The following is a 22,249-nucleotide window of genomic DNA, read 5'->3' as shown; positions in this document are numbered from 1 at the left end:
TAAATAACCTTCATTACTAAGAAGAAAAGGGTTTCAAAATTAATTGATGGCATTGCACCAATGCAACACACACCTCTGCCTGGAAATCCTGCTCTAGGATAGATCTCTCACCACTGCTAAAAACTTCAGAACCTATCACACCTAACAGCAAACATTTCTGCTTCTCTCACTCACACTTTTCTCCATCAGGGTCTGTGACACATTGTTCTGGGGGCTGAAATTTCATGGGGGATTTTTCATGAAAAACCTTTCAGTATCTGTCAATTTGCCATCCTGACAGACCCATGATAAATCTGGAATCCATGGATAGAGAATGTCCTGGGAGATTCAAACACAAGCACCTTGATGCTGCACCACTGAAGCACCACACAAGAGCCATTTGGCACCAGTCAGATTCCCTAATCCATTCTCCACTGACTAATACACCAAGGAGAAAACTAAATCAAGCACATTCAGTCAAGAATGCTCTCAAGCTGCTGGCCAGAAGAGTGAGTTTATTTGGATGCTTATTATTTCTGGCCTGAACAATAATTTAAGCACCTGGTATAAATTACTCATTGGTAGCCACATTAATTCCTGGGGCTTTTCTTCTACCTTAAGCTAACGCCAAGAAGAAATGGCAGAAGAATAACTCACTTGTTTCTGGGCAGTGTTCTGTGTTCTCCATTTGCCCCTTTTCCCCAGTAGCTGTTTTGGCCTCCCTGGGAACCAAAGTTGCTGGTTTCTCCAACAAAAATGGAATATGTAACCTCCAGGCTGGAGCTGCTGTCTGTTGGGAAAGTCCCATCACTGCAAGCAAAGAAACACCATGTAAATATGCAGCACAGCACACCAATTAATTAACACTTTTAATTGCACCCCAAACACAGTAGAATTTGTGTCTTTAATTTGGAAAGAAGTGCATCAAGCTTTATAAGAGCCTGCTCTAAAGTATGTTTAGAAACCAGTTAATTTCTAAACCAAGTTAGTGACAGGGCAGCTTTGTGCTTGAGCATCAGAACCTGCTGTCCAGGAGCTCCTGTTCAGCAGGAAATGTTCAGCAATTATCATGTATTCCCCAGGCATGCTGAGGCTAAGAGAATGAAAGGCTAAATTGCCCCTTGTATTTATGGCTGCCCAGGGAAGAGTTGATGTGGTCCAGAGGGGAAATGGAAGCTTTTCTCCTGTCTTACACTAATTAACAGGGGAATGTCTCAATTTCCACTCTTGAGCATGTTACACTGGGGGGAAAAAAGGGATAGAAGACCCATTTTAAGAAATTACCTTGCCAGAGTGAGTCCAATTCCATTGTCTGAAAACCTGGGACAGAGGAAACACAAGGGTGCAAATGATGAGGAATGTCTGCAGTGAATTTGGCCCACAGACCTATTTATGCCTGTTGAGGGGGGAATGATATAACAGTAACCTACCCTGAGCTGCAGATAATAATGTCACCATCACTGGCCCAGGCCCTGTGGTGATTTTTTTTAAGAGCACTAATACCAGCAATCATGGCAGGAACTTGAGGCTTTTCAGGATCAGCATCTTGATGTGTGCAAAACCTGAAGAAAGAATCTTAGTTAATGCACCACAAGGGATGCAGGAATCAACCTCAGACAGAGGCTGTAATGCCCTGTAGAGATCTTTTTTGTCTTCCAGTCATTGGCATGATGAGTCTAAAGAGGTGATATGTCCTGAATCAGAGTCAGGATATTAGCCTGATTTCACTTCTGAGCTTTGGTGTAAAGCAGAAAACAAGAAACATTCATAAGGATTAAATTCTAGCCCAGGTGAAGGAGCAGGTGATTTCTCACTAGACACCAATGGGCCCAGAGCTGCTCTTTAATTTGATTCAATGTGATTTAGAGGCATAGAAAACATTTTTCCCAAGGCACCCATCACTCAGATCCTTTTGTGGATGTCCCTAGAGGGCCCATTGAGAATCCCTCTGTTGATGTTGGAAAATCAATTAGCCACTTTCAGGAATCTCATTCAACAAAGCTAACAGAGAAATTGGAGCTGCTCTTCTTGCATGTACAGCCAAACCCCCAAATGCTTCTGTGGCTGCTGAAAGCCAAAAGCTTCTCCCTGGGAACTGGGTGCACCTAAATTGCTCACAGGATGCATTCAAATTGCTATTTCTTGTCACAGTGGCTGTTAGTGGTAGATTTGTGCTGTGTTTGGGGAGAAATGACCATTACTTTTTCTGAGTCTGCCCTCACCTCCTGCTTCTCCCAGCTGAGGTACAAAGGCACATTTCTCCTTGGTGCCCAAGGGGGTGACCCTGGCTGTCACAAAGGACACACAGCCATCCTTTCCTTCCAGCCTTATGGGAACATCATATGGATAGGGTATGATGGAGGAAAGAAAAACCCAAGGCTTGAGCAGGAGCAGCAGCTGATTTCTCTCATCTTCCTCACACAGACCCAAACTGGCCTTAATTTACCTGCTTCCACTCTGCAAAAGGCAGCTGACCAAAACCTTTGAGGCTATTTATTTTCCTCATTAATCCCAGGCCAGTCTCAGCAGCCTCTCACATCACCTTTCAGATGGAAGTTCTCCTAAGCAATTAGTGATAAATATTAGCGTTTACAAACCCACTAATGCACTAATGGGATCTGGATCCTTTCCACATGCTTCACTGCTTAGTCCTCACAACTCCAAGTGCATGGGTGTCCTTTTTGGCCAGCAGTAACACAAACAGTCCAGTGCATGGCTATGGAATAGTTGCCTCTGCACATCAGAGAAAGCTTGTGTGTTTTTTTCAGAGGCTCCAGCCGTAATGAGGCATTAATGATCTGCTAAATGCAGTGCAGGAGCCAAGATGCAGTACAAGTATCCAAAACACCGAGCCATGCAGCGTGTGCTCACCTGGCATCATCCACAGTGAGATCCTCCCTGGGATCTTCAGGCTCTGGTTGTCTTTACTCCTTTTCCAATAAACAACCCAGCCTGGAAATGCACACGCCTCCGATTACTTGAACAGGGACCAAAGATGATGGATTTTATCAATGGCTGTGGGCAGGCAGAGCGTGCAGGCACAGGAGCAGCAGCAGCCAGGCTCTCCCTTCCCTCTGGGGCTCCTGGCACTGCTCAGCAGGACACGAGCACAGGATGTAGCACGCTGAATTCGGGACACAATGCCAGATGTTATCCATCAGCATCTTGGGCTCTCTTCTGACCCAAGCAAGGCTCTGAACTCCCACTCTCCCTCCCTCCCTCGCAGAAAGCAATGAGGGGCCCTGCCAAGCTCTTGATAACTTTTTGGAAAAAGAGTGTTGTTAAGAATTAAAGCTTTAAATAACAAGTGATGAGTCCCCCGACAGGCCAAAGAGAACATGAGCTGCTGCAGCCAACTCACAGGCTTTGGGCTACAGCAGCATGGACCAAGAGGTAAAACATACAAAGCACAGCAAACAAAACCCATTTCTATCGAGAATATTGAGAAATAAGTTTACAATGCTTTTTATGCCTTACAGGTTATGTTTTCACGTCAACAGTATGTTTGGGGGAAAGTGTTTTTCTCGGAACTACCCTTGAAATTTTGGTCTCATTTTCCAGAGGTGATGAGCAGTTGTTGGCACAAATGACTTTCCCTCATCCCCTTAGATCCTGGCATCACTGTGGCCAACAGCAGTGCTGAGAGTGCTGCCTGTCTGTCCTGAAACCCCACGTAGAGTAGGTGTGCCCATAGCCTGGGATGTTCCCTCTAACACAGCCACCCAGCTGAAGCTCCTAGAATGGGACTTGCACTCCCCCAGCTCCATCTTCAATATTTAGAACAAACAGGGCCCTCAAAAATTGATTGTGTCTTAATACAGTGTTAAAAAAATCAAAATGTGAGACACCCACAAGCATCACAGAGCAGCACACACAGTCAGTGCCATGCAATTATATTGACAGAGACATAAAAACCATCACTTGCCTTGAAACTGGAGTGGGCTCTGCTGTAGGGGATGTGTTCAGCCTGTCCCTCTGGATATTCCCCCTCAGACGGCCTGGTGAGGACCCAGGGGAAGAGACACCATATCCCAACATCCTAAAATACAGAGGGAAGTGTGAGACATGGGGCACTGCCACCAGTGATACAGGCTACCCCGGAGTGCTAGAAAATTTTTATTTTTCATGCTTTCCACACTGTGCTGGCCAGATTTCCAACCTGAGCCTGTCCAACTTGTGGCTCCTGGGGGACACCAGCAGCCACAGCTCCTGCTCCTCCCAGCTTAGCCTTTGGCAGGTATAGTGCATCCCCAGGGCACACACAAGGGTTATAAAATCATTTATTGTGGGTGAAATTCAGGTGGTTTATAGAAAACTGGTCTGTACAGGTATATAAAGCACAAACATGTTTTGGGTAAACATAAGAGATAATAATAAGGAGAGAGTATGTATTCATATATAGAAATATAAAATTTTATTATTAGTTAATAATTTAATAGTTATTTAGTTAGTTATTTAATAGTTAATTAGCTAATAGTTAATAATTTAACTATTAACTATAAATAAAAGTCAATATTTTCTAAGAGATATCACACACCATTTCCAGGCATAATTGTAAGAGAAATCAGTGGAGAAGTGTAGGCAAATATTTGTTCGTAACAGAAACAAAGGGTGCAGAAATACATATCCAAATTCTATGTCTTAGTAAAAACGTATTGCTCCTGACATCAATAAATAAATGTAGAATATTTGGGAAGTGGAGGCAAAGCACAGCTCTGCCATTAAATGGTTTTACCTGAGCAGCAGCCACTGCATTCTCTATTAAGTTGTTGTTTGGATTTGCAATCCAGAACGCGCTGACAGCCCTGAAAAATCAAAATCAAAATGATCCTAAGCAGTTACCAAACAGGAAGGGATACATTTTCATAGCACTGCCCTGGACTTGAGCCACAACTCTCCTATTGACTTTAAAACTCCACACAACCTTTTAATGACACTCTTTAAGGAAAATAAACCATCTAGTAATGTCAGACATGGTCATTTATGGAGCCACATGCTGAACCTATTGTGAATTATATGGGAGCATTAACACAAAATCCAAGCTCTGTTCAATGCAGCTGAAGGAAATCCAAGGGTTGAGGGTTTTTTTTAAAGTTAAGAAGATTTGTAAAATGTCTGAAAATGAAACTTCTGGTCTGTTTTTTGAAACTTTAGGGGCAATGGCAGGAGTTAGGGATTCTCTATGAATTTATGAAGCTTCTACATGAAAAAACAACCCAAATATACTTGCAAGACCCAAGTGGCCCATTAAGAAGAAGATTAGGGAGATATAATGTTGATGTTTGTCCCAGTAAGGAGTTTTTCTTCAGAGGGAAGCTTAGTAGTGGTACACACAGAAGCCAGATATAACTATGAAAGCATTTTCATCTGTTGTCTTACTTCATTGGATAGTGTCTTTTGCAAGTAATTAATAAAGATCGTGTATAAAAACACTGCTAACCCTCTATCACTGAGAGGTGCCTCCATCAGTCCTGGAGCTGACTGGAGCTACAGGCAGTGTGCACCACTGTGGACTGACCTTAACACTACTCTGAGGAAGATTGCATGCATAATTAAGGGGAAATTGCAAAATACTGGATTTAAAAACACCCTCAGCTCTCAGAGAGAATATTTGATTCAGTCTCATGGAGTAAATACCAAAGATGCATAAAGATAAATGTGTCTCATATGATAAACCAACAAATCAGCATGGTTAATCTAGAAATCTTTATGACTGCAACATTTCCAAAATTAAATAAGATATTATTTAAAATGCACCATGCAAAGTCATTTATATTAACGAGATTCACTTTCTCAGAAAGTGCAGGGCCGCTTCTTTCCTGTAATGATCATCTTGGGTACAGATGGTATTTTACTATTTCAGTCTATTTAATATTAATTGACATGCCCAGGGATATTGCATTAAACCCTAATTTGACCAAAAGGGCTTAGCACAAGCCTCCTTTGATGTACAGTCTTATGAAGATAAATTCAGAAATCCTTCTTTTAAATGTAAATACTAAATCAGGCTAGTTAAAATACCAGCTATTTGTTACTAAATCTTCCAGAAACCTTAACTTTGTACTCAAATGATCCCTGCCAGCATTTACATTCCCTCTTCAGGCATACAAAATTCCTGTTGACGTCAGTTGTGTCTGTGCAAGACTGCAAGATTAACTAATATTAACCTGCTTGGTTATTTTTGTTATACAGAGGGACACTTGAAATAAATCCATTTCATGGAATCATATCCTGTAATTTCCCCTTGATGGGCTGCAACTCTACACAACATCTGGAGTCACAAACACTACAGTCCCCATAGGTACGGCTCTGCTGGATTTCATCGTTTTCCTGGCAGTCCCCCCTCAAACTTGTCATCTGCTGCTCTTGTTTCTGCCTCAGTGAGGTGTCCAAAAGAGAGTTAAACATGAGGCACAACAAATCGAGGCGCACGGGTACCCAGTTCCCCCTGAGTGAGAGTTGGAATCCAGCAGGACCCTACAGGGGGGTGCAGCAGCGCCTTGGAGTGAGCCACAGGTTGGGAAACAGAGAGCTGACACCGAGCTGTCCCTCCCAGCCAGCTGGGGCTTGGAATCACAAACTGGAAACGGATTTAGACAAAAATGCAAGTGTGCCTGCCAGCCTGCTAAGATCAGTGAGCCTGGCCACTTCCAGCCTCCCAAATGATGGGCAGGGCAGGAGGAGGCCATGGAAGAGTAACTCTGGACAGAAAAGCGCAGCAACAAACTGCTCGTTGTTTTAAACAGCATTTCAATTGTAGGGTTTCATTCTTCTGCATTTAGCTGCAGTTTGGCTAATTGTGCTTCAAAGGGCTGCATGAAAAACCAGATTTGTATCCAAAACCAGATCTTAGCTTCAATTAATATGACCAGTCCCAGCTTCAGGCTTGCAGGGCAGCCCTGCAAAGTCACACACACAAAACTGCAGAGATCACTTTCAAGAGATCACTCTCGTGACCAGGACTAATGTGATTTAAAGATCACTTCCATTAGCACTCAGAGATAAGGGTCCATGCCATCAGAACAAAACCCCAATAACTGATCAATTCCAGCATATCACTGATAGGAAACCCAAGCCTGGAAAGGCACCCACCTGCAGCACTGTCACAGTGGCATTTTACTGTGTGTGCCAGCATGAGACACTGTCCCCAGCACCAGCGCTTCATGCTGGCACACGAAACACTGTGGCCAACACCAGATGATCAAGGCACCTCTAAACACTGAATTATAAATAGTCCAGCAACATGATATTGGTGACCCTTCTGCCCCGCACATTGGCCAGGACAGGCTGCACACGCCTGACACGTGCCCAGCCCTGGCACAGCCCAGCCTGCTCCCAGCTCCCCAGGAACCCCAGCTGCTGCTGGCTCGCCAAGCCTGGCACAGAGCAGCAGATGGAGAAGGGAGTGCAGGCATGACCCACACACAGAGGAGCACAAACCACTCTGGCAATGCGCATCTAAAATTACATACAGGCTCTAAAACCTCGGGATGGGAGGGGGGGAAACCTCCTCTCTGGTTCACTCTGCCTCAAGGGCTGGAATTTCATGATCTGATGCTGAAGCAGGTGCCTGTCTGTGTTATTTAACTGCCTTGCTCTGATACACATGCTGCTCTCTGGAACTGCAAATTATTTTAAATTCTTTTAAAGCAAAGCTGCTTATTACATTTTAACTACTCTTCATTTTAATGACTACAGATCAAAGCCACGTGAGTCTTTCAAAGAATCACATATTTAATCTTTACTGTAAAATCGTCTCACTGATTCAAGTACTCCAAGCCCTCAGGGCCACATGACCATGGGCTGGATCTCACTTGGATTATTGATTGCTCTATTGCACCCCACACATGCAGATAAACCCTTGAGTGCCTCCCTTCTGATAAAGAGCAAGGCCATGCACCATTCTTCTAAGGACCATTATTAGCATAAGGCTTTTTTTTTCTTTTTTTTTTTCATCCCAGACACATTACTTCAATTCCAGAGCTTTAATACCCAAGCAGAAGAAAGCAAGTTAAACTACATCCCCACATACTGGACAAGCCTCCCGTCAACTTAAGGACTCTGTACACAAAATTAGGCTCTACAGACAGAAAATCACAAATATGACAAGGCAATAAAAAATTGTGAGTGATCTGAACAATATAAACCAAGTTTAGAATACACAAAGAGTGTTCCTGTGCTGTACAGGTTCTATATTGCATTTTCATTAATGCATTCTTTCAGGGGACCCTTTCACATCTCTATTTTGTGTTTTACACAGCTTTTTCAGTCCTTACAGGACTGAGGAAAAGTTGCCAGGAAAAACACAGGAGGTCAGGGAGTGTCAGCCTGAGCCACCCAGTGAATGAGGAAATGCTCACAGACACCAAAATATCACTCAGGGTCCTGCAGAGCACACTGCAACTGCACATGTTGGGACTGGAGCAGGAATCTCTCTTTTCCAGCTGGGACATGTGTGGCTTTTGTTGTGACCTTTTATTCTAGGTTCAGAATGCCCTTGTGAGGATCTAGGTCAAAGCCAAGCTCCTGAGGACTTTCCTGGCACTGAAGGGACCATTTGGGTCTGTTCTGTTCATATTTTATTCCCTTTGTCACATGAACATTTTGGGATATATTTCATTTTATCCTGACTTGAACAAGCCCTGTCTTTTTTATCTCATTGCAAATTAGAGGTCCATTGCTTCAGTCAGCCCCATTTATACTTAACTTCTTTAATTTTAAATGAAAGTTCCCATTATCACAAACTGTCCAGAATTACCATGGCAAAGATTTCCCTGTATCTGATCACACTGTATCTATCTGATCATATTAATTAGGCTGTGCTGAGAACCTGACATTTATTTCAAACAGCTGCACTACCAGAGGAACAGTCCTACCTCAAACAGAGGTGAAATCAGGACATTTCTTGGGGAAAATATGCCTTATTTCAATATTCTGATTTATCTTTGTGTCACAGATGGCTCTTGCTATTTAGTCCTGGCTATGCAAAGAACAGAACTTGCTACTAATAAAATAGGTGTCTTACCAGAAGGCCATGAGAGGCAGTGGTGATAGCCAGGTTATTGAGGTGGATTGGATGTTCACACCCTCCTCTCTCATCCACATCCGGGTTATTGAGGTGCATTGGATGTTCACACCCTCCTCTCTCATCCACATCCTCAGCCAGGTGAAAATGCACAGGATAACTGCCCAGGACTTTTTGCCCCATGTTTTTTCAGTTCCATTGCTGACACGTGAACAGAGCTAAAATTCCTTAGGATCTGTTGAGACAAATGCAGACCCAGATAAGGCATTACAATAGAAACACACACAGAGAGAAAAACAGGTTTGGGCTTTTTTCCTCTCTCATTAGGCATTACTTCAGCAGGGTGAAGGATGGTCCCAGGAGGAAGTGTGAGCTCCCTGCTTGCAGCTCGGGGCCCGCAGAGCCGTGTGCCAGCAGCTGCACACCTCGGGCAGGGGCTGCCAGGGAGCAGCTGCCAGGCAGCATGTGCAGAGTTTAGCAGGAGCAGCGACAGACACGGTGCTCCTGCCAACTGCAGAGAGGGGGAGCGTTTGCCACCAGGCTGCATTTCCGGGCAGCTCCTGCTGCCGAGTGATTTCAGCCCAGACCTGCTGGAACAGCTCCTCAGCTCCCACCACCTGGTGCAGGAGGAACTTTGCACAGAGCCCCTGCAGGAGCAGGGCTGCACTTGGGACACGTGAGACAACCGAGAGGCAAAGCACAGCAGGGTGAGAGCCAGCGCTTGTGTGAGCCAGGGAGGCAGCAGGTTTGCTCTGCAGGAGCCACAATTCCTCCAGTGACACCTCATGAGCCAGCTCTGCATGGGCCCTACTGACAGCAGTGCTGCCAAAGGATCCCCTCCAAGGGAATCCCCTTGTTTTTGAGACATAGTGAGGAAAATGTCTCATTGCAAGTCTAGTTTTGCAAGACAGTCTAACAGATTCCCCCCTTTTTCACAGACAAATATACTTTTTCCCATACATACAATGGTAATTTGATGCTTTATATCACTTTTTTACAAACTAGGAACCATCTGAAACCACCTACAAGCAAATTAAAAATTACTCACTTTAATGTGCCCTCCGAATGTATCAAAAAACTGGTGTTAATATCGTCCATTACAGGAATTTTGCATTTCTCCTTGAATAAGTATTTTTCTGGTAAGAAAACCTCTGCCCTCATATCAACACCATCTATGACTTCTCCAATGTGAAGACAAAGTAGGCTGCCTGTAGAAACAAGAAAACTTATTATTCAGGATGAACACAGCATTTTTATTATTGAATTATTCTGGCCAAGTGCACACCTTTCCTTTAAGCAATCACCAAGTCTGGGGACATGCCAGTTGTTAGTATCTGATCCCAGATTCTGCTACAAAGGACTGCTGCCTCTGGTGAAACTTTCAAGCCCCAAAATAAAATTAGGTCCTTCATCTCTCATATATGCTCTTATGTTTATGGGACAAAAACTACTTAAAAAGACAAATAAATGTAAAATGTAAAAGACAAGAAAAATATATTTTATAAATAAATATTTCATACCATCAATTTTCACTTGACATTTTTCCCTTGGGCAAGAAAGGAGATTAAACTCTTCAGCCTGATGCATAAAATAATCTGTGCTGGCAGTGACAGCACCAGGTCACCAGGTAACCAACTTGTAACCTCATCCACCAGATGAAGAATTATTCCTTTGGACATTTCCACTTTAAATCCACTATGAGGCACACCTGAAAAATGAAGCAATCAATTATTTTTACAGCTGCACGTGGCAGAATCATGCAATTAGATGAAGAGCATGCTGATTTAATTTTGATCTAGATAACCCTTTGCATGATAGAAGTGCTCTGGCCATTAAAGGTGTTAGTGTCAGCTCTTGGTAGAAAGCTAAAACTTTACTTTGAGAGAGAGTACTTTTGTTAGTTTTGTTAACGTCCACATGAGCCAAAGACTGTGGTATGATTATCATTGCACCGTTCAGATTCACAGCAGCCACACTGAAAAGCAGGGCAAAGCAACAGGAGATGAGCAATTCTCAGGGAAGACTGAACCTTTTATCCATCCACTGAAAGCAGAAACAGTAAAACAGGTGCCATCCTGTGTGAGGAAATCACTTTGGGCCATGGCTAACCCTGTTGTTCCATTCCCATGATACTCCTGCTTATTTTTTCTGTTCTGGGAAGCCGACCCCCTCCGAGAATCCCCACCAACAGTGCCCAGGATTGCCTGAAGGAGACAGGGAAGGAGCAAACCGGTGACATTCCAAGCCCTCCACCCCGCAGAAAACTTGGGTAGGAGGAAGCGTGCAGCATGGCTCAGCTCCCCTCCCTCTGGCATGGGTGGCCCGGTACATATTCATCCCCCGGAGCACCCTCCACATCCCCCCGGGTACCACTGCATCTCCCCGGGTACTCCATCGCATCCCCGCGGGTACCACACTGCATCTCCCCGGGTACCACACTGCATCCCCCCGGGTCCCCTCCGCCCCCCGCCCGTCCGAGCCCCGCTCCGCCCCGGGTCGGGCCGAGCCCCCGGCGTTGCGGAGCTGTCCATGGTGGCTCCGCTCCCGCCCCCGCCTCACCTGGAGCGCGGGCGGACGGTGCCGCTGCTGCCCAGGCGGGCCGAGTGTCCCAGAGCTGCCGGCACCATCCTGCCGGGGCTGCGGGGCCAGGAAAGCGCTGAGCCCGGCCGCGGGGGGCTGTGGAAGCGCCCCCGCCCGCAGCCGTGCCACGCCGTGCCGTGCCGTGCCGCCGTCCAGGCTGAGCCCGCTGCTGCCCCAGCGCCTCTCGGGGCCGTGGCGGGGCCGGCCGGGATGCAGAGTCCTGTCTGGGAGGGCTCGGGAGCGGCAGTGCCGGCCGTGCGGTCCCGGGATGCCGCAGCGATTCACGCACACCGAATTGTGCCCGCAGCCCTCCGTGGCCGCCCCCTCGGTGGCCCGTGAGCCGCAGGGGCAGCGCTCCGAGGGCAGCGCTCCGGGCCGGTGTGCCGCTGCCGCCGTCGCGGATGAGGACGCAGCGGGCTGTAGGTGATGGGCGGCCGGCGAGCCCCGGGACATCCCCGCAGCACCGGGCTCGGGGCTCCGCTTACCTCGGTGGCGGATGACGAGGGAGCGAAGGCGGCGGAGCCCTCGGGGCGCACGGCGGGCCACGGGCGGCCCGGCAGGTGTCGGGGCGGGGTGGCCACAGGCGAGGTGCGGGCGGCGTCCGGGCAGGCCCTGCAAGAAACGGGCGGCGGCAGCGGCGGCGGGGCCGGCGGGGCGAGGGGCGCGGAGGGCGCGGTACCGACCTGATGCTGCGGCCAAGCGCTGCTCCACGGCGCGTCCCGCGGCGGCACCGGCTCCGGCGGAAGGGCAGGAGGAGCCGCGGCTCCCCGGGGCTCCCCCGGTCGGCGCATCCCGGGCCGTCCCGCAGCCGCTACCTGCAGCCCGGGGCGGCCGCAACACGTGCGCCGCGACTTTGCACGGAGCCGCCAAAAGAACGTTTTGCTCTGGATGCGTTTCGCTTTCATTGTTTTTGGGTTTTTTCCTCCTTTCCCCCCTTCCCTTAACGTCGCAACGACGAAAGCAGAGCCCCGTCCCCTCTCGGCGCAGCCCGGAGCGGCGAGCAGCGCGCAGCGGCGCGGACAGAGGGAGCCGGAGCGGCGCAAACCCGGCGGCCGCCCGACGAGCGGCTCCAAACTTCTCTGCACACGCACTTACCTGTCCCGACAGCGCCCACCGCGGACTCTGCCCGCAGCCGGTCGGAGCCGCCGCACCGGGCAGGGCAGGCAGGCGCAGGCAGCTCCCGCTCCGCCGCTCCGGCTGCCTCCCCTCCGCCTCCCTTTTTATATCCATCTCCCAACCGCTGGCGGTGCCCGCACTGTTTACAGCGGCTCAGCCGCTGGCTCCTCCCAGCCGGGGACGTTCCCTCCAGGCTGGACGTATATCTACGAGCGGCGCCTGATGCCCCGCTGCAGCACGGAAAGGCTTTCCCAGCTCCGGGGGCAGCGAGCTCCTTGCCGGGCTCCCCCCGGCTCTGTGCGGAGCTCGGCCGGGCTCAACAGCCCCGTGCAGAGAACGCGGCTGGGTGCCAGCTGTCTCTGCAGGGGCAGAGCGCTGAGGAACACCCGTCCCGATGTCCTAAACCGGGGCTTGGTGTGCCTTGGTCCTTCTTGGGAGGCAGCTGACCCCTCTGGCACCTTCCCGTGGGGTGTTTCACACTCTGCTGTCCTGTGTCTGGCAGAGCTATGGATGATGCTGTAACCCAGCAGCTGCAAAAGCTCCCCTGACAGTGAGTGAGCAGAGAGGTGTTGGCCACTTCACCACCCATCAACCTGTACTGAGTCTGCAGGGAGAGGAAGAGGCTTAGAAACTGCTCAGACAAGATGCAGACACAAAACCCCCCCTTCCTGGCTTGGAAGGCTCCAGCCTCAGTGACCATGGCACTTGTCACACCTGACACCTATCTCACCTGGCACTGACTGTCACACACTGCCTTGTTTTCCATGAACCCCATAGGCTCTAAAATACAGCACAACTGAGCTTCTGGGTGACACATAAACAAAAGATATCTGCTTTACTGCAGCCACAGCAGAGTTGTAATCCCTCACCTCCACTCCAGAGCCCTACATCCCGGGAGGACCAGCCAGAAGTGGGGAGGCAAAGGCTGCAGCCACTGCTGCTGCCCAGGGCCAAAGCCAAGGAGGTGCAGAGCCACAGGTGCTGGTCGGTCTCAGGGACATTTGTGTGCCATCATCTGGTCAAACTGTTCCAATCTGTCACCTCTGAAATTTATTCTGGTGCAGGATTTCTTCTGACAGAGGGCACAAAGACGCCATAGTCATGTTAATAAGGAGCAAGTGCTGTCAGGCAAAATATGGGAACAGACTGGAAGCAGAGGGGGTGGGTGAGGGGTGCAGCCATGCCCCGTGCTCCAGGCAGCAGCTCCAGTGAGGGAGCAACACTCACTTGTGCTAAACAAAACCCATCCACTCCCTTATGCCCAGTCCTGGGACCCAGAGAATTGCTGAACCTGAAGATAAACATTTAGCCCAGAAAAACAAATCCAGATAACATTCCCTTGTTTCAATACTCCATAAACACAGGGAAATGCTAGAGCTGCCACCTTTGCTACCAGCTGTTCATCTGTCATTCAGTGCTGGCACTTCTATTCCTGTCTCAAATAGCTTTTGTCATTTTCCTTCCAAAAAAGCAGCATTAGTCAGCGTTGTGCCTCCCCCTTATCTGAAAATGACACATATGAATGCAGGTCATGGGAACACAGAGCTGTTACCAGAAGTATAGGAGGTTTCACTCCATTTTTAAGAAAAAATTATCTACTGGTGGAAGTTTCAGGCAAGACAAGACAAATAAGAGTATTTTGTCTTAAAACACACTGAATTCTCTGAACTGGATGTTGGTAGAAGTGCAAAATTTGAAGAGGACCTGGACCTTTTAAATCTGCCAGGGCCCTAGAAATCTCATACATTGTTATTTAAAGTATTTACTTCATGCAAAAGATTTCACAAACTTGCAAGCTAAATAAGAGATATCAACTAATCCAATCAATTAATCTAACATGGTAATAGCTGAGGTAAGTGGAAAGCACTTGGTGAGTGCTAAGCTTTGTGCAGTCCTCACAGAACAATCAGCAAAGCCAAAGTCACTCCTGCTTACCTGGGACTTTTCCTGAAAAAGCAACCAAAATCTTGAAGGTGTGAGTACTGTTTAAATCCATTAAAGGCATTTTCTCTGGTGTAGCCAGAAATAGACTAGTTTGAATTCCTTTTTTTTTTTTTTTTTTTTGAGGGAACTACTCTCAGATGAAAGATTTCAATGCCATTTCATCCCATATTAAGTTTTCACTGTCCTGAGGAATAAAATTTCAGAATAAAAGGGACTGAACATATCACCCTGTTTTCTAAAACTTGCTGTCTCTTATCAAGGTAAACACAGAACCCCCATTACTATCTGTGGAGTGGTGCTCAGCAACTAAGCTCTCTCCCTTTCACTCATTAGATTCCATTTTTCCAAGCTGATTTCTGTTTTGCAGCAGCACCAGGATGAAGTTTACCCCGCAGCCCTCTGTTACAGGGTGCATCCACAGCGTGAGAACACTCCCGAGCAACCTCACACCTGCAAATGAGAAATCATGACTAACGCTCACTGCCTCCGACGCACGCCTGGTGCAACTTTTCCTCACAGAAATAACCAACCTGATCCCTCCTGCGAGTGCTGCTGTGGGTTATAAACTGTGCTTACTCTCCTAACAAACCAAAATGGGTCATTTTCTGTAATGGGCTGCCAGGGACGAGACAACCTCGGCCATCCTGTGTCTTGGCACGTGGCAGTGCTTGTGATGCTTTGCCTACAAACACAGCTGGAGCGTTCAATAGCAAATATCGATGGCTGAGATTTCCGTGGTAAGGCCAGGGCGGGGAACCAAGCCAATCTGGGTCAGTGGTGTGCGGGAATTCACTCGCAGGGCACGGACATCCCTGCCCAGGGACTCAGCTCTGGCACACAAGTGCAGGGAGGTTCCTCCTGTGTGATTTTTTCCCGGGCACACTCCCTCGCTGGGCGGTTTCCTGTTTCCTTCGAGAAAGGAAGGAGGAACGGAGGCAGCATCCCCTGGGCAGCACCCCGTTCCCACGGAGCGCTGGAGGCGCCGCGGGATAACTCCGGCAGCGGGAGGCTCGCCGCAGTGTGCGAGCCCGGAGTCCCCAGGGAGACGAACACGGGGGGACACATGGAGGACACGGGGGGACACATGGAGGACACGGGGGGACACATGGAGGACACGGGGGGACACACGGGGGGACACGGGCGCCGACCGTCCCTGCAGAGCCGCGGGCGGCCGGGAGGCGGCGCCCTTGCACAGCCGCTGCCCCGCGACCCGGCCGGAGCCCGCGCGGCCACCGCGACCCGGCCCATCCTGCCCTGACCCTGCCCATCCTCTATCGATCCTGCCCATCCTGCACTGACCCTGCCCATCCTCTATCGATCCGGCCCATCCTCTATCGATCCTGCCCATCCTGCACTGACCCTGCCCATCCTCTATCGATCCTGCCCATCCTGCACCGATCCTGCCCATCCTGCACTGACCCTGCCCATCCTCTATCGATCCTGCCCATCCTGCACTGACCCTGCCCATCCTGCACTGACCCTGCCCATCCTCTATCGATCCTGCCCATCCTGCACCGATCCTGCCCATCCTCTATCGATCCTGCCCATCCTGCACTGACCCTGCCCATCCTCTATCGATCCTGCCCATCCTGCACTGACCCTGCCCATCCTCTATCGATCCTGCCCATCCTGCACCGATCCTGCCCATCCTCTATCGATCCTGCCCATCCTGCACTGACCCTGCCCATCCTCTATCGATCCTGCCCATCCTGCACCGATCCTGCCCATCCTCTATCGATCCTGCCCGTCCTGCAGCGGTCCTGCCCATCCTCCAGCGACACTGCCCATCCCTCACTGATCCTCGCTAACATTCACTGGTCCTGCCCATCCTTCACTGGTCCTGGCCATCCCTCTATCAATCCTGCCCATCATTCGCTGACCCTGCCCATCCTCTGCCAATCTTGCCCTGATCCTGCCCATCCTCTATCGATCCTGCCCATCCTCTATCGATCCTGCCCATCCTCCAGTGGTCCTGTCCATCCTTCCCTGACCCTGCCAAGCCCAGCTGTCTCTCAGCCCAGGCACTGAGCACAGTTCCTGGCACAGCACAGCACCCACCCAAACCAGGCTACACCCAGCAATGCCCACCCCTCCTGTTCCTGTCAGCCAGCACCAGAAAGTGTTTGAGATACCAAACCCACATCTCCTCCTTGTGTACCTACCAGTTTGTTCCTCTTTGGGCTTTACTGGCACTTTTCTTGGTTTAATCATTTGCTTCTGGATCAGAGAAAAAGCCCTGGACTGCTGGCCTTGAGACAGCACTCCATATTCCCAAAGAGCTAGAGCATCTTGTATAGCAAGAACACCTTGTGCTGGATCACCTTGAGGGCACTGATGTGAATTTTGAGCAGGTTGGCATTTTGATCACAGCTGCAAAACCAAAAGAGATTCCAGGCCAAGCTAGGTCCAAAGGTATCCATTAAAATATATCTGAAGGGTTTAAGGAATACTTCACTGGACAAGGGCTTTTCTGGTGGCTTCTGGCCCAGGGTCTGACTTAGCAAACTTCTGTGATAACTCAAGGGAGAGCTGCCTCTGAACAGGCTGGAGGGTTTGTAAGAGCCCACAGTCCCAGGAAGGGTTTTCTTACTGGGCAACAGTCTTTCAAAATCCATGTCCCACAGAGAACTTCTGGGATTCGGGCTATGTTCTGAAATAATTATAAATACAGTGAACCTATTACACATAAACAATAAAGAATCCCAGAGTTTGTTTCCTCAGAATATATGTGTACAAAACTGCATTTATGGATGTTCTGCTGCAGCCCTTGCTACAGATCTCTGCACCACTTTGACAAACACTGAATGTTTCAACAGGCCAAATCAAGAGATGTATGATAAATAGGTTTTAGATAATAAAATGTAATAATGGTTATATATAATTTTTCATTTAAAGTACTCTTTTCTTTAATGCTCAGGAAAACTATCTTCATTATTAATACAAATCCTCAAAGACTGCACAGATTTCCCCTTCCCCCTCCCCAAAAGAACTTAACCCAATCACCAAAAGAAAATTTACTATTCCATATTAATTTTCTGAAAAACATTTTAAAAAATTGTTCAAGTTGTTATTCTTGTTAAAGACTTTTTTATATTTGATTAAGGAATGAAACTTTTACATTTGCACTGTTGGTCCAGTCCCAGGGTCTGGATGCCCAGCAGATTCTATTTTTCCAACAGATGTAGTTGGGTTTAAAGGCTCCATTTTCCTTTCTAGCTGCTCTTTCACTCTGCCTGCTGATTAAAGCCACTAATCTGATGTACCCAGGTGAAGCTGTGGCTGCTCAAAGGCCACAGCAACTTCATCCTGTTGATGAAAAGGTGCTGTAAGGGACAACTGGAACTCTATGGAGATTACATTTTCTTCTAAAGCAGTGCCCCTATCCAGCTCTCGTTCCTCCAGGCTGAGCCCAAAGGTTCAATTTACACTCTGGGAATGGATCAATAAAGCAATTACATGCAACATAAGTAGGCTGGGACTTCACTATAAGTAGGGCTGCAAACACAAAAGAAAGCTCTGATAATTAAAAGGGACAAGGAACCCAAAACTCAGCGGCATACTGCCAAGAGTGTTTGAAATGGTGAATGTTTTAATGTAACTGCATCCGGCTGAAGGCTGGAGGTCATGTCCTGGGAGCCCTGGAATGTGCCTGAAGCCTTCCCTTTCATTTCTAAGCAGACAACAAAAAATTTTAGAGTGTTTTTCTATTTCCTAGAGGGGCATCCCAGATCAGCATGTTTGAGAAGCTTTACGTTTGTTATTTATTTGATTCAAGATTAAAGTTATCAACTTCAAGTAGTTGCGACTTAGGGTCCAGAGGCTTGACTGCCAATTGTATTAGTTAAGCATTCTATTAATATGTTGGAATTCCATGTATCAAAATGCACATTCATGGCTATAACACATCCCTGGAATATAATAGTGTATTACTTAGCTCAGTCCTAGCAGTTCTATTTTACCATACAGAGGAGGACATTAGGCACTGCTGCCATCCCACTGGTCCTGGTCTGAGGCAAAGATCCAAAGGGCAGATGCAAAGCATTCCTAATGGCACTGCTGCAGCAGAGTCACTTGAAATCTAAGTGATGTTAAATCTTTTAGCAGCTCTGAAAGTTCCAAGAACAAACTGCCATCAACAACATCATTTAGCATAAGCAAAACTATGGATCAATGTCTTCTTAGTTTAAAGCAGCTCCTAAACTAATAAGGCCTAGAAACAAAAGGAGAAAATAAAGGAAGACCCACTGCATGCAGTCACCTCCAGAGGCACAGCAAACCAAGCCACCTATGTTTGCCTTGAGGTCCAAGCGTAATCCAGAGGCGTGTGCTCCTTCCGCTGCTGCTCCTGACAGAGCAAGGCTGGGATGCGGCGGCTCCGCGCTGCTCCTGTCCCGGGCCAGCCCGGGCTGGCAGCAGGGGCGGCCGCGGGAGCCGCTCCGGGCCCGGGCACGCCCCGAGGGGCTCGGACTGCCGGGGCTGCGGCAGCGCCCTCGCCCTCCGCCCACCACCATCATCATCATCACCATCACCACCATCACACCATCACCATCCGCAGAAGCAGCAGCGGGGCGGCCCCGCCGAGCCCTCCCCGCCCCGCTGGAGCAGCCTGGCCGGGAGCAGCGCAGCCCGAGCGCCGCTGGGCGCGGAGCCGGGGATCCCCAGGACACAACCAGGGCACGGCCCGGGACAGCGGGGATGCTCCGGCCTCCGGAGCGAGGGAAGCGCGGCCCCGTCCCACGCAGGGACAGCCAGCACACGGCTTCACTCCAGAAAGAGATGCAATGCGCTCCCAGCCCCTCCGGGGAAACCCAGACCAAAGCACTTTTACCCTTCCGGGAACCAGAAGGTAATTTATAATTGACCTTCTAATGGTGTAGGGGTCTTCTTGGAGTTTCTCTTTTTAAACACAGCAGGCATGTTACTCTTACACTTCCTGCAAAATTAATTTGATAACTGCAGAAACCCATCTGCAAAACTGCAGAGTAAAAGGAGCAGGGCTCACTCTCCTGCTGCAAGGACCAGCTCCTGCTTTTTACTGTGGTACCCAAGCTATGAGACCCAAGTACGACCTCCTGCTTTGAAGTTCACACCCATCTGACCTCAGTATTACCACTGGACTTGGAAAGCAACACGGACCCAGCAGGGAGTTTCTGTGCCTGACCTCATTCCCAACAGTGGAGTGCCCACCATCAAAGAGCCACCCCACCCTTACCCAGTGCTGGAGCACAAACGACTGCATTGGAGCAAAATTGCAGAGCTAAAATGTTTGGAGAGCTCTACAGAGAAGGACATAGAGAAATTAGTTAAATGGGCTTAACTGAGATCATTAGCTTGCTTTCACAGGAACAGACCTGGGGAAGAAAGTGTTTTCCAAGCGAGATCAATCAAGTTTTCCGGCTGAACGAATAACCAGAGGAAGCAAGTACATTGGGTCTCTACTTCTATGTTTAGCACCATTTAGAAAAAGCAAATGCAATACAGAGTTCATAGATGTGTACAATGCTAAGCATAAATACAGGTTTGGGTATTTGGGGTTCCAGGGTCAGCACCCCGAGCAGAGCTGGCACAAGTTACAGGAGTGACATGGAAGGACGAGGAACAAAACCGCAGCAGAGGCGACACAAGTAACAGGCCTCCAGGTGAGCACAAGTTAAATTAGTATCAGTTACACAAATTTTAGAACGATACATATCAGAGTCCTTGAAAAACCACACCTTTGAAGCTGTAACAAATATTCTCCTCTGGCTTTTCCAAAGCACAAACACGAGACAACTACTGAGAGTAAACAGATGTAGCACATCTTACCTTTCTGCAAACAAGCTGTACATCACCTGTGGCTGCATTACACGAACAAAAATGGTCAGTCACACAGGAAAAATGGACAGAGCATCCCCATCAACAACAAAATGTTAGTGATCATTCACACCTTTGGGAGACCCGTTGCATAATTTATCCAGGCACACAGAGCCATTTTTACAGTGACACCTTGATAGCTCTAAAATATGCATAACAAGTTCTTGTAAAGGCTCACATTATACATTTAAATTAGCAGTTTGCTGGAACAGACTATTTTTTTAAGCCCAAAATTTGTTTTTCATAACCTCACATCATCCCCTTTCCTATAGTTTAAAAATTAAAATATTTTAAAAAATTTTTAAAACATCTTTTTCTTTAAAATAATAAGGACCTGAAATTCATGGATTTCATGGATGAAACTGCATCTTCATGACTTGGCCACACTTTTTCAACTAATAGTTCCAAGGTTGACCAGCAGTCTTTCGAAATGCTTGAAACTTTGATACAAGTTTATAATACAAAGCAGCTCACTATCAGCATTTATTTTGTGCAGAGCATACATCAGAAAAAACCAGAATTCATTTAAGAACTATTGGATGGGAATAGGGCTACAAGGAAAATTATTTAAGGGAAAAAACAGGTAAACAAATTACTGAATTAAAAGAGAGGAAAGAAGATCCATACCAGTGGATCAATGATAGGTCATTAATGTTTTAATTAAGAGCAAAACATGTGTGTTAGTTTAATGCAGATGAACTTCACAAACCAAACCAGACAATGCAGAAGCCAGAAGACTGAGGCCCCTCTCAGAGAATTAGTTAAGAAGGAATTCAGGCAAATAAAAGATAGTACAAGTGGAAATCTATGTTCAGCCAGGACATTGTGAGGTGCACCTGCAACTGCAGAGAGCATGGGACATAAAAAACCATACTGAATTCATATTCAGGGTTCTCATTAACAGAGCAATACTGGCAAAAAACAAAGCAAATGCAAAGACAAGTCACAAAATTACTTCAGAAGTTGGAAAAGTATTAATAAAAAAAACAATTTATAGGGAACAGGTTAGAAATAGCAGTTTGTTAAAGGGTAGCTACAGACAGTCACAAGGAGAAGAAACATCGCAGGCTGAGGTTTCAGAGCAACACAAAGTTCAATGTGGGTACCAAAAACCAGAGCTAATTAGGTAAAAATCCCCAGGTCACTACAGGGACAGGCTGACCCTTTCAACATTACCTTGAATACCTGTACCACACACAGCAGCTTGGTTTCACAGGGCTACAGTCCCAGGAACAACACATGTAGGAATGGAAGAAAACCACTGTGGATTTGTGAAGGTACAATAAATATCTATAAAATCAGACAAGTATCTGAATATTTATTTAAAATACAGGAGGGAAGTGCTGAGCTTGAGGTGGTGATTAGGCAGAACCTGACAATTTTGGCTGGCAAAGTCACCATGAGAACTGCTGCAGTCCTTGCTGCTTGGGACAGTTAAAAGTCACAACTAGACAGCACTGATGCCCAAATCCAGTCTAAGGATCCTGGTGATGTGGCCCAGGATGCATGTCCTCATTTCACTGCAAGTGAAAATACAAGTTTTTCCTCTTTTGCAGTAATAGGGCCAAGGCAATAATCAAAGACAATGCACACTTGCACTGAAAATTAACTGCAGGCCTGTTGTAGGAATTCATAACAACTATGTTCAAATAGTTCTTCCAGGCAATGAATCATGATTTTTCATCTCTTAGAACCAGCTGAACACCATTTAAACATAACCTCTTGCACATTTGATTTACATACCCAGCTTAC

The 22,249-nt window shown here is 47.7% G+C and overlaps 1 protein-coding gene and 1 pseudogene across 1 annotated transcript in view; both read right to left on the bottom strand.

Annotated features, from left to right (window-relative positions):
• CEMIP (cell migration inducing hyaluronidase 1) overlaps positions 1-12,707 on the bottom strand; it is a 101,768-nt gene extending 89,061 nt beyond the window's left edge. Inside the window, exon 1 of the mRNA XM_059482223.1 lies at positions 12,680-12,707. The gene's annotated coding sequence lies outside the window, so the exon portion shown is untranslated. The remainder of the gene's footprint in view (positions 1-12,679) is intronic.
• LOC132079674 (uncharacterized) overlaps positions 1-12,814 on the bottom strand; it is a 44,320-nt pseudogene extending 31,506 nt beyond the window's left edge.
• Between the last annotated feature and the right edge of the window lie 9,435 nt (positions 12,815-22,249).

Source organism: Ammospiza nelsoni, chromosome 14 (genome assembly GCF_027579445.1).
Source record: "Ammospiza nelsoni isolate bAmmNel1 chromosome 14, bAmmNel1.pri, whole genome shotgun sequence".
Classification (NCBI taxonomy): domain Eukaryota; kingdom Metazoa; phylum Chordata; class Aves; order Passeriformes; family Passerellidae; genus Ammospiza; species Ammospiza nelsoni.
This window is presented reverse-complemented; position numbering and strand designations above follow the sequence as displayed.